General features: G+C 42.4%; 1 protein-coding gene across 1 annotated transcript in view; it reads right to left on the reverse strand.

The window, feature by feature from the left end:
* PLEKHA2 (pleckstrin homology domain containing A2) overlaps positions 1-6,852 on the reverse strand; it is a 70,043-nt gene extending 63,191 nt beyond the window's left edge. Inside the window, exon 1 of the mRNA XM_038746869.1 lies at positions 6,784-6,852. The gene's annotated coding sequence lies outside the window, so the exon portion shown is untranslated. The remainder of the gene's footprint in view (positions 1-6,783) is intronic.
* Positions 6,853-10,892: the final 4,040 nt, after the last annotated feature.

Consider the following 10,892-nt stretch of genomic DNA (forward strand, 5'->3'; position numbering starts at 1 on the left):
CAGGAGTCTTCAAACCTACCGCAGGACTCAATACACTTGACCGCTATTTGCCTCTGCAATGCTGGGCTCCAAATGGCTACTGGGAGAAGGATCAGAAACTGAGGTATCAGAGGACCCTAGGGAAGGAATAGTGTGGCCTAGTGGAAAGAACACAGGGGCCTAGGAGTCAGAGGACCTGGGTTCTAATCCCAGCTCCACCACTTGTCTGTTGTATAACTTTGGGCAAGTTACTTAACTTCTCTGTCCCTCATTTACCTCCTGTAAAATGGGGATTAAGACTGTGAGGTCCATGTGAGGTCCAACCTGATTATCTTGTATTTACCCCAGCACTTAATACAGTACGTGACACATAATACGTGTCTAACAAATACCATCTAAAAACATGCAATTAAGATTAGAGGAAACATTGACATTTATTTCTTTAAGGTAGCAAGGGTCTGAAGAGGAGGCAAAGAAATCCTGGTACTGGAGCATGAGAGAAAGGGACACTTAGGTATGTAAACAATAAGGGAACTAGGCTACCCAAAGGAAGTTCTAGCCAAAAAAAAAAAAAGCCTGACTCAGAAGTTCCATCAGATTTATTAGAAATTGTATTCTCTTCTCTTGAACTGAATCATAACCCTCCTCTTGCAGTAACTCCCTCTTAATAATCAAATGATAGCTATTCATCAATGCAGAAATGACACCTCTTTCAACAACCTGAGATTCAAGCATTTTGGGTTTCTGGATTTATAGAACTGCCGTGCGACAATGACTAAACCTGGCCTATTGAATCTACATGAAGAGAGCAGTTAACATTACTGAGGAAGTTCTAGCTTTATAATACGTAACTGGTATTATTCCTATCTTGGGTTCAACATTTTTAGGCCCATTAGGAAATCAATTTAAAAAGAACACCCCACAATCCACTGGGTGTATTAGACTTAATACAGGTGATTTCTCCCTAGAGAGGATATTTTCTTTCTATTAGTTGATCTATTCATCTATACGCTTTTTATTTAATCTACCAATGCATTTCTTTATAAACTATCAAAATAGCTGCATGACATGTCAGTTCTATTTGTATAAGGATGGAGCAAAGTTTATTCTTCCTATTTTACAGGGAGAGAACTGAGGAACAGAAAAGTCTCATGCTTGTGCAAGGCATCACAGCAAGACTGTAGCAAAAGCCAGGCTGAAAAACTCCTCTACACTGCAACCTCCTCGTATACCAAAGTCTACTCCTGTAGTCAGTCAATCATATTTATTGAGTACTTACTGTGTACCCAGCACCATACTAAGCACTTGGGAGAGTACAGCATAACAACAAACACATTCCCAGCCCACAATGCACTTACAGTCTAGACAAGGAGGGAGGGCAAAGTAGGAGGAAGACTGAACTGAGTTTGATATCATTATCACGTCCACTATCTATCCCGGTGCCCACATAATGCCTGACATAGACTAATCAACGAATGGTATTTATTGAGCACTTCCTGTGTTCAGAGTACTATACTAAATAAGTGCTTGGGAGAGGACAGTACGACAAAGTTGGTAGATGTGATCCTGGCCCGCAAGGAACAATCCACTTGTTGGGGAGGGGGAAAATTAGACTCTCAAATAGGTTCTGTGTAGGGGAAACACCCTAACCAATCAACCACCAACGTGAACTCTAACAGGCTCCATCAGGGTAAGTTGTCGAGAGTCTCAAATGTTAATTTTCTCTAGACTGTAAACCTGTGAGCAGGGAATGTGTCTACCAACTCTATTTTATTGTACTCTCCCAACTGCTTAATACATTGCTCTGCACCCAACAAGCGCTCAATAAATACCATTAATTGAAAGAAGGACTGAATCATGGCGTACTAACTTCCAGTCCACTAGGGCACGTTACTAACCATCAATGGTATTTATTGAGTGCTTACTGTGTGCAGGACACTCTACTAGGCTCTTGGGAGAGCAGAGTACAAAAGAGTTGGTATTCATGCTCCCTGCCCACAACAAGCTTACAGTCACCAGGCAAGCGGCATTTTAAAAATATGCTGGATTTGAGTTTTTTCATTCTGCACTCTCTTAGTACAGTACACTGTCTTTGCAAAATACTTCCACCTCCATGCCCTGTTCCGATATTAATATCTGAATTTCTACAGTCCAGGACAAAAACTGGCAGTGAGCCCAGAAAAGATAGCGAGACGTGAAATCACTCTGTTCTCAGTTAGGGTACCTGATCCGGTCCGGTCCAGTCTGGTCCATTTGTATGACCTCCATGAAATGTAGTCAGCATTGCATCTATTCACACTTAATCTCATACTACATTATGGGAGGTGCAAAACCTGATCAGCAGCTTGAACTTTTGAGCCCTACTGAAACTCATTATGAGTCACGAACAGACAGGTAATTTGCTCAGGAATCTTTACTTCATCTTCACTAATTTGTATGACGACTCCACGAGTCTGTCAAACTCTATTAAAATTAAGTGTAGTGTTGGCTAAGAGAATTTAGCTGACACCAGCTTAATTCCAACTATGTTGGCAATTAAGAAAAAGTTAAATTTGTTTATCCCTAAACTTAATGCAAAATGATGCTGTGGATGTTCTAATCAGATAAACAACTAACTATAGTATTTTCTGGGTGGCCTCAAATATCCCAGCGTTGGTTTACTAGTATAATAGGACAGAGTGTAGAGCAATCCTATGTGCTTGCAGTTCCCTCAAATGGACTGATGTGCATTGATTCATTCATTCAATCGTATTTATTGAGAGCTTACTGTAAGCAGAGCAGTTACTAAGTGCTTGGGAGAGTACGATACAACAATAAATAAACACATTCCCTGCCCCAAACAAGCTTACAGTCTAGAGTGGCTTGGAGGGACTTATAGGGATGCCACAGATATGTGGAATGGTGCCAGGGGTCTGCCATGGGAGTCCTGGGTAGGCTGAGCCAGGCCAAGCTCCTTCCCCATTTGGAGCCCACTGCAGAGCTGGAATACTCTCACTGCCCTCTCCCTGGGGTTCCAGTGGGATTCGTGTCCTGCTTCCATCAGCAATCTCCAGAGCTCACTGCCACAGCACCAAAGGACACCCCATCTTCCCACAGATCCCTAGACTCTCCCCTCCTCTGGTCAACTTTAAACCCTATTAGATTGGAGAGGACGCTGGGGTTTAACCCATTCCCCTAATCTGGGGGACCAGGCTTTGGAAAGGGCAAAAGAGAAGATGAAAATATGCCTGTGTATTTTCATCATATCTCTAGATAGTTTTGCCTGTCATTCATGGCAGCTGATAGTGAGAAGAATGGTTATTGTATTTTATATTTGAATGTAAAAATCAGGATTTAATATCTGCCAAAGTTTCCCCTCGACACCACCTTTTTTTAAAAAAAGTTTCCCTAAATCCCCTTTTTGCACCTAAGGCAGATTACTGCAGCTGTCTTCTCCCTCACATACAAAGAAAAGGGAGACTGAATTACATAACTCACATCCTTAGGGAGTCCCTGTCAGCTGCCCACACAGTTTTCATGAACGAAGCTTGGCCAAATAAAACCTGTATTAAAAAATTTTATCCGGCTCCCAGTTAGAGCTAAACTATTTTTTTTTGCGGGGGGGGCGGGGAGGTTATTTTTGGTTTTGTCTTTGGTTATTGCGAGGATAGTGGCTGGAGACTGAAAGGTTTTTGTTTTATTGTTTTTTTTAATGGTATTTCTTAAGTGCTTACTATATGCCACGCACTGTACTAAGGGCTAATCAGGGTGGACATCATCCATGTCCCACATAGGGATCACTGTTTTAATCCCCATTTTACAGGTGAGATAACTGAGGCACCTAGAAGTTAAGCGACTTGCCTAAGGTCACACAGCAAAGTGACAGAGGTCTTCTGACTCCCAGATCTATTCTCAGTCCACACTGCTTCTCTAGCATTCTTTAGGAGTGGATTTCCACTCTCTTCAACTGCCATCTGTCCACCCTCCAAGCTCCTAGGGTTCTGAACCAACCCCCCCACCCCCCCCAACTACTTTCTTCTAAGGATCCTGTTATAGCATGGACAGGGGACTGGGAAGTCCTGTTTGACTCCGAACCATCTGCACAGAAGAGCTGGCCCTGGATAATTTTTTGTGAAGGTTGTAAATTCCTTTTGGGTTGGTATCTTGTCAAGCCACTCTATTGCACTGTACTCTTTCAAGCACGTAGTAATGTGCTCTGCGCACAGTAAGTATGCATTAAATATCACTGGTTGATTGATTAATCACTGACCAATCTTTTCCCTTGACTTTTTGATCTTTCATTCAATCATATTTAGTGCTTACTGTGTGCAAAGCACGGTTCTAAATGCTTGGGAGAGTACAATATAACAACAAACAGACACATTCTTTGCCTACAACAAGCTAATGATCTCTGCTCTGCCACCCTGTGCCAATTCTCTCTTTGCTCAAGTGGGCTTTATGGGTCCCTGTGCAGGAGTTCCAACACCATAAACACAATGTTACATGTTTTGTGAGGTAACCCAAATCTCGGAACTTCAAAGGTCAACTAAAGATTGTTTTGAAATCCTGCTGAAAGTAGCTTATGGGATCTCCAAAATTATGCATTTTACCTTTTTCATAGATTTCACATATCTGTCTGCTGATCTCAATGTATCAAAGACTATAATGGCTAAAACAAGACCTCCAAAAGAGAAGACTGTCCCCAGTAAGGTCTTTGCAGAGGATGGAATGGCAAACAGGGGAACTCTGAACTCTGAAACTAATCAGAGTTGGATAGGGAGTTTTGTTCCTCAACCCAAAGGCCCTGACTGAGCTAATAATGATAATAATAACAAATACCATAATTTGTTAAGTGCTTGCTATGTGCCAAGCACTGTTCTAAGCACAGGGGTGAATACAAGCAAATTGGGGTGGACACAGTCCCTGTCCCACATTGGGCTCACAGTTTCAATCTCCATTTCACAGATGAGGTAACTGAGACAGAGAACTGAAGTGACTTACCCAAGGTCACACAGCAGACAAGTGGTGGAGCTGGAGTAGAACCTCTATTTATTTATTTTATTTGTACGTATTTATTCTATTTATTTTATTTTGTTAATATGTTTGTTTTGTTGTCTGTCTCCCCCTTCTAGACTGTGAGCCCGCTGTTGGGTAGGGACCGTCTCTATATGTTGCCAACTTGTACTTCCCAAGCGCTTAGTACAGTGCTCTGCACACACTAAGCGCTCAATAAATACGATTGAATGAATGAATGAATCCATGACCTTCTCACTCCCAGGCCCATGCTGCTTTCTTACACCAAGTGGTCAAGTCACAGAGATTAGTTCTAAGGCTATGTATGTTACTGAAGCACCTTGCCCAGGTTGATTAAACACTGACTTTGAGTTTCTTCCTCTATCTCACAACCAACCCCTCACCCATGTCCTGTCCTTGGCCTGGAACACCCTCCCTCTTCATATATGACAGATGATCACTCTCCCCACCTTCAAACCTTTATTAAAAGCACATCACCTTCAAGAAGCCTTCCCTGATGAAACACTAATTTTCTCTTCTCCCACTCCCTTCTGCATAACCCTTGCACTTGGATTTGCACCCTTTATTCCTCTATCAGCACCACAGCATTTAGGTACATATCTGTAATTTACTTATTTACGTTAATGTCTGTCTCCCCACCTAGACTGTAAGCTCTGTTATACTGTGTTCTGCCAAGCGCTTAGTATAGTGCTCTGAACACATTAAGCACATAATAAGTGTGACTGATTGACTGATTGATGGATAGGAACATTACTGGGCTCATTGTGGGCAGGGAATGTGTCTACCAACTCTGTTTTGTTGTACTCTCCCAAGCTCGTAGTATAGTACTCTGCACACAATAGGGTGCATAAAAAGAATGCCTGAGAGCAGCATCATGAGAGGGCTTTAGGAGCCAAAGTTTTTTTTTATTTTCACCTTGCTGCCTGCAGTCAGCTAAAGCACCTAAAGGAATTTCTGTAAGCTGGTTGGAATCCAAATCAGTTAACACCAACCCACTGGGTTCTTCCCAATGTCTCCCTAGTCCAGTACAGCTCTGCCCACTCCCCTATATTTCTTCCGTCTTCCCTTCACTCCCTCTCCACCTTAACCCTTGGTCTCTATCACCCGCCACTTCCTTTTCCATTTGTTCTCCTTTTGCTTTTTTCTCTCCAACAAGAGAACAAAGAATGAAAAAGGAAAAAAACCCAGCAAAATATAGGAAAAACATTTTGGTGGAGTGGTGGGGGAATGCGGAAGGGTGGCAGCATTCATCTTTTGAACACATCTGATTCGGCTCCTTTCAACGGAAGGTTCCTTGAAGGCAGGGGCTAAACTGCAGTCATATTTTGGGGCCAGAACTTGGTCCTCGGCAAGTAGTAACAGTAAGAATTTCCAACAAGTCCTCTTCCCGTAGTACCTACCTATCCTAGGCAGTTTCCCTAGACAAGATACTGTACTGAATCCCAACTGCCTAGCTGGGGAGAACGGTGCTTCTCTCCACCCTCCGCTCCTCCCCTCCTCTTCTCCAGAAATAATTTCAAATTTAAGAATCTCTGCCACCTCTCTGGAAGTGGGAGAAGGAGGAGTGTGGGAGGGGGCAGGGAAGAGGAAGCAAGCTTGTGGAATGGCCTGCAATGGCTCGGATCCATTTGGGATTAAATGGGAATACTCCTTCCCCTCCTCCAACTCTTTTTCTTAAATCTTAGCAACCATGGATATTTTTCTAAAGAGCGTGCCACCTTGTCATTTGGGAGGCAGATAGAAGGGAATCCATTTGAGACCAGCAGATGTCCATGTAGACGTGACACTTACCTCTTCTCTGGTTCTTGCAAAACAAACGGTTTTCTGAAAAAACAGATTATCTTGGACAAGACAAATGGAAAAGGCTCCCTGTCCTGGTCAAAGGGTGGGAGATTATCCAGTTGCTGCGAAAAGTCTAGATTTTGGTCCAGCAGTCTCAGGAGACTGGAGAAGAGTTCCTGCTTCAAAAACAGTCCTCTTGAAACTGATTAAGTTCAGAAGTTTTTTTTTTTCCCCACCCACCCACGTGATCCTGCTAAGTAAGAGTCCTTTTGGGGACAATTTTCTCTTCTGAAGATTTAAACAGACCTGATCTTCTATTACTTTAGACTGCAGTTAAGTCATCCTTTTGGTAGCAAAATAAGAAAGACAGAAAAGAGAAAGAAAGAAAAAAGAAAGGAAGAAAGAAAGAAGAAAGGAAGAAAGAAAGAAAGAAAATGAGAGAAATGCTACACATCTAAGCGTTTCCTGTGGTTTGGTCCATTTTTAGAACAGGTTTTTTTTTCCTCTTCCTTTCTATGCTGAAGACATCACTCAAGCACTTTTAATTACCCTCATCTGGGTTTTCTCCCTTTGCTTAACTATATGTCCCCCTTTAGGGTTCTGGGGGTATCTTAGTACTAGTTTATAGAGCTTTAACTTGGGAAGGGTGAATTGAGCTAACATAAACCCATATTTGTAGATCTGAAAAATCTAGATACACTGTAGGTTTCAGAAGAAAAATGTCCTCCAGAGATTTCAGAGTCGAAGGTATGAGACCCAATGTCTCCCTGGCTCCCCAAATGCTTATTTTTCATGGACTTCCTCCTAAATCCTGTCAAAATAGGCTCAATACTGGCACCAGGTCATCAAAACAGGTACCAAATTTGAAAATGGGTGTGCTCCTAGTTATCCACTTCATGCTCAGTCTGAATGTTTGGAAGGCAAGAGAGTTTCTCAGCAGGAATGTGCCATGAGAAGGCAGGAGTTAGTATAGCTTCTTTGTGTTTCTGTCTGAAGGCCAACTCAGGGAAACAGAACACCACTGAGTTCTACAGGAGTCAAGTCTGGTCCATCATCACTCACATCAGTATCATCATCATTGTTATTATCAGTGGTATTTATTGAGTGCTTACTAATAATTAATAATAATTGTTATTATTATTATGGTACTTGTTAAGCACTTACTATGTGCCAAGCACTGTTCCAAGCGCTGGGGTAGATACAAGTTAATCAGGACATAGTCCTGTCCCACTTTGGGCTCACACTCTTAATCCTTATTTTTTACAGATGAGGTAACTGAGGCACAGAGAAGGTAAATGGCTTGCCCAAGGTTACACAGCAGAGAAGTGGTGGAGCTGGATTTAGAACCCATGACCTTCTTACCTTGGGTAGAGCACTGTACTAAGCGCTTGGGAGAGAACAATACAACAGAGTTGGTAGGCAAGTTTCCTGTCTACAACAAGATTACAGTCTAGAAGGGGAGACAGACATTAGTAAAAATAAATAATTTATAATATGTAATTTATAGATTTGTACATAAGTGCTATAAGGTTGACAGATAAACCCTAGGTTACCTAAAAGTGAAAGGATGATTCAAGTATATAGGGAAACAGAAGGGCGAGGGAAACCAGGAAAAGAGGGCTTAACTGGGGAAGACGTCTTGGAGAGACATGACCTTAATAAGGCTTTAAAGGTGGGAAGAGTGGTGGTCTGGTATATATGAAGGGGGAGGGAGTTCCAGGGTAGGAGGAGGACATGGGAAATGGGTCGGCGACGAGATAAATGAGATTGGGTCACAGTGAGTAATCTGGAGCTAGAGGTGCAAAATGTGCAGGCTGGACTGTGATAGGAAATCAGTGAGGTGAGGTAGGCGGGGGTGAGCTGACTGAGTTTTTTTAAAGCCAATGGAAAGGAGTTTCTGTTTGATTTGCAGGTGAATGGACAACCATTGGAGGGTCTTGAGAAGTGAGAAGACATGGTCTGAACTTTTTTAGAAAAATGATCTGTGCAGCGGAGTGATGAATGGGCTGGAGTGTGGAGAGACAGAAGACAGGGAAGTCAGCAAGGAGACAGCAGTAGTCAAGGCAGGAAAGGATAAGTGTTTGGAACAGTGTAGTAGCAGTATGGATGGAGAGGAAAGGGAGGATTTTAGCAATGTTGTGAAGGTAGACCTCACAGGATTTGGTGACAGATTGAATATGTGGGTTGAATGAAAGAGATGAGTCGAGAACAACACCATGGTTAGGGGTTTGTGAGATAGGAAGCATGGTGTTATTATCTACAGTTATGTGAAAGACAGGGAGGATAGGGTTTAGTTGGGAATATGAGAAGTTCTGTTTTGGACTTGTTTAGGTCAAGGTGCCAGTGAGACATCCAAGTAGAGATGTCCTGAAGGCAGGAGGAAAAATAAGACTGCAGAAGAGAGATGCCAGGGCTGGAGATGTAGATTTGGAAATAATCTGTGTAGAGATGGTAGTTGTGAAGCCATGTGAGTGAACAAGTTCTCCAAGGGAGTGGGTGTAGATGGAGAAGGGGACCCAGAACTGAGTGACTAACTACTGGACTAAGTACTTAACTAAGCACTGGGGAGACTATTTGGAAAGCAAATTGGCCTGGTTCCTGGTCTACAAGAGGCTTACTTTCTGGATTGGGAAGGACACAACAATATCCTCAAAAGATTCCGGAGTCCTAATGGAGAGCACTCTCTGCTGAGGCAGAGAGAAGCAGTGTGACCTAATGGATAGAGCATGGGCCTGGGAATCAGAAAGACCTGAGTTCTAATCCTAGTGCTGCTACTTGTCTACTGGATGATCTTGGGCAACTCACTTCACTTCTCTGAGCCTCAGTTACCTCATCTGTAAAATGAGGATTAAGACTGTGAGCCCCACTTGGGACACGAATTGTGCCCAGCCTGATTAGCTTGTATCTACTCCAGTGCTTAATTTAATGCCTGTAACATAGTAAGTGCTTAACAAATACCTTAAAAAAAGCTCAGGAACTTCAGATTAGTCCCAATTCTGCCACTGTTTCGCTAAGGGGCTATGGGTAAGGCGCTTAACTCTTTCTAGGTTTCATTTGGGAAATAGGATGGAAGATTCCCTGACCTCTTCCTACCTCCCATAAATATGGTGAGGGGAAATGGGATAATGTGTGCAGAGTTTTCTCAACAGTCAATCAATCAATGATATTTATTAAGCACTGCCATGTGCAGAGCACTGTACTAAGCTCTTGGGAGAGTACAATACAACAGAGTTAGTAGACACTTTTTCTGAACTCCTCAGGGGAAAAGGCAACCCAACAGTTGAGCAACACATCCACTGAATGTTGAATCAACCTGTCAAGATTCTGCTAAACCAATCATGAAACCCTATCTCAAAACTTGATGAGCTTTCTAGGCAGTTGATTAAGATTCTTTGTCATTGTCAGAGAAATTCTTTTGTTGATCTTTGGAGATAAGTGGCTCTGATTTTGTCAGAAATCATGACGGAAAAAAGCTTTGGGTTTCAGCACTGACTTAAAGGGCTGAGATAGAAATGTGTTCCAGTTCTCCAAGAACCTGACACTGCAGAGGTACACTGGTTTGGTTTCAGGTTTTGACTGGGATCCCCTAGCTCCATGAGGATTAATGTCCACAGAATAGTAATTCAGCAAGGTACAAGATAGACCACACAATTCCGATTTAGGCCTTCCCAATGCAGGAAAATAGAAGTAGACCTCACTGTCAAGTAGCAGAGTTGGAGGTAATACCCAACAACAGGTGGTGACAGCAGAGAGCAGCACAATGTGTGAAAAAGTAAGTAAACTAATGTGAAAGTAATTTGCAGCCTGAATAATTCATGGCTAAGTGGAGCCCTGCTACCACTTTTTATTTCAGGTAACTTCAGAACCAGAAATACAGTCCTGTCACTCTAGACGGAAACAAAACAAGATATTTTTCTTAAAGTCATTTAGCTCAGAGAAGATAGTAGCAGCCACAATGAGAAAGCATATGAGAAGCATTTTGAGCTCCCAGGGAGAGGGAAATGGAAGGGAGGAGAGCAGAATGATATAAATGCCAAATAAGAATGTTTGTTTCAAAATCTAGACTCCTCTCACTGTAGTAAACAATATATAATATTATGATGTATGTTAAGGGCTTA

The sequence above is a fragment of the Tachyglossus aculeatus genome, chromosome 5 (assembly GCF_015852505.1).
Source record: "Tachyglossus aculeatus isolate mTacAcu1 chromosome 5, mTacAcu1.pri, whole genome shotgun sequence".
Taxonomy (NCBI): domain Eukaryota; kingdom Metazoa; phylum Chordata; class Mammalia; order Monotremata; family Tachyglossidae; genus Tachyglossus; species Tachyglossus aculeatus.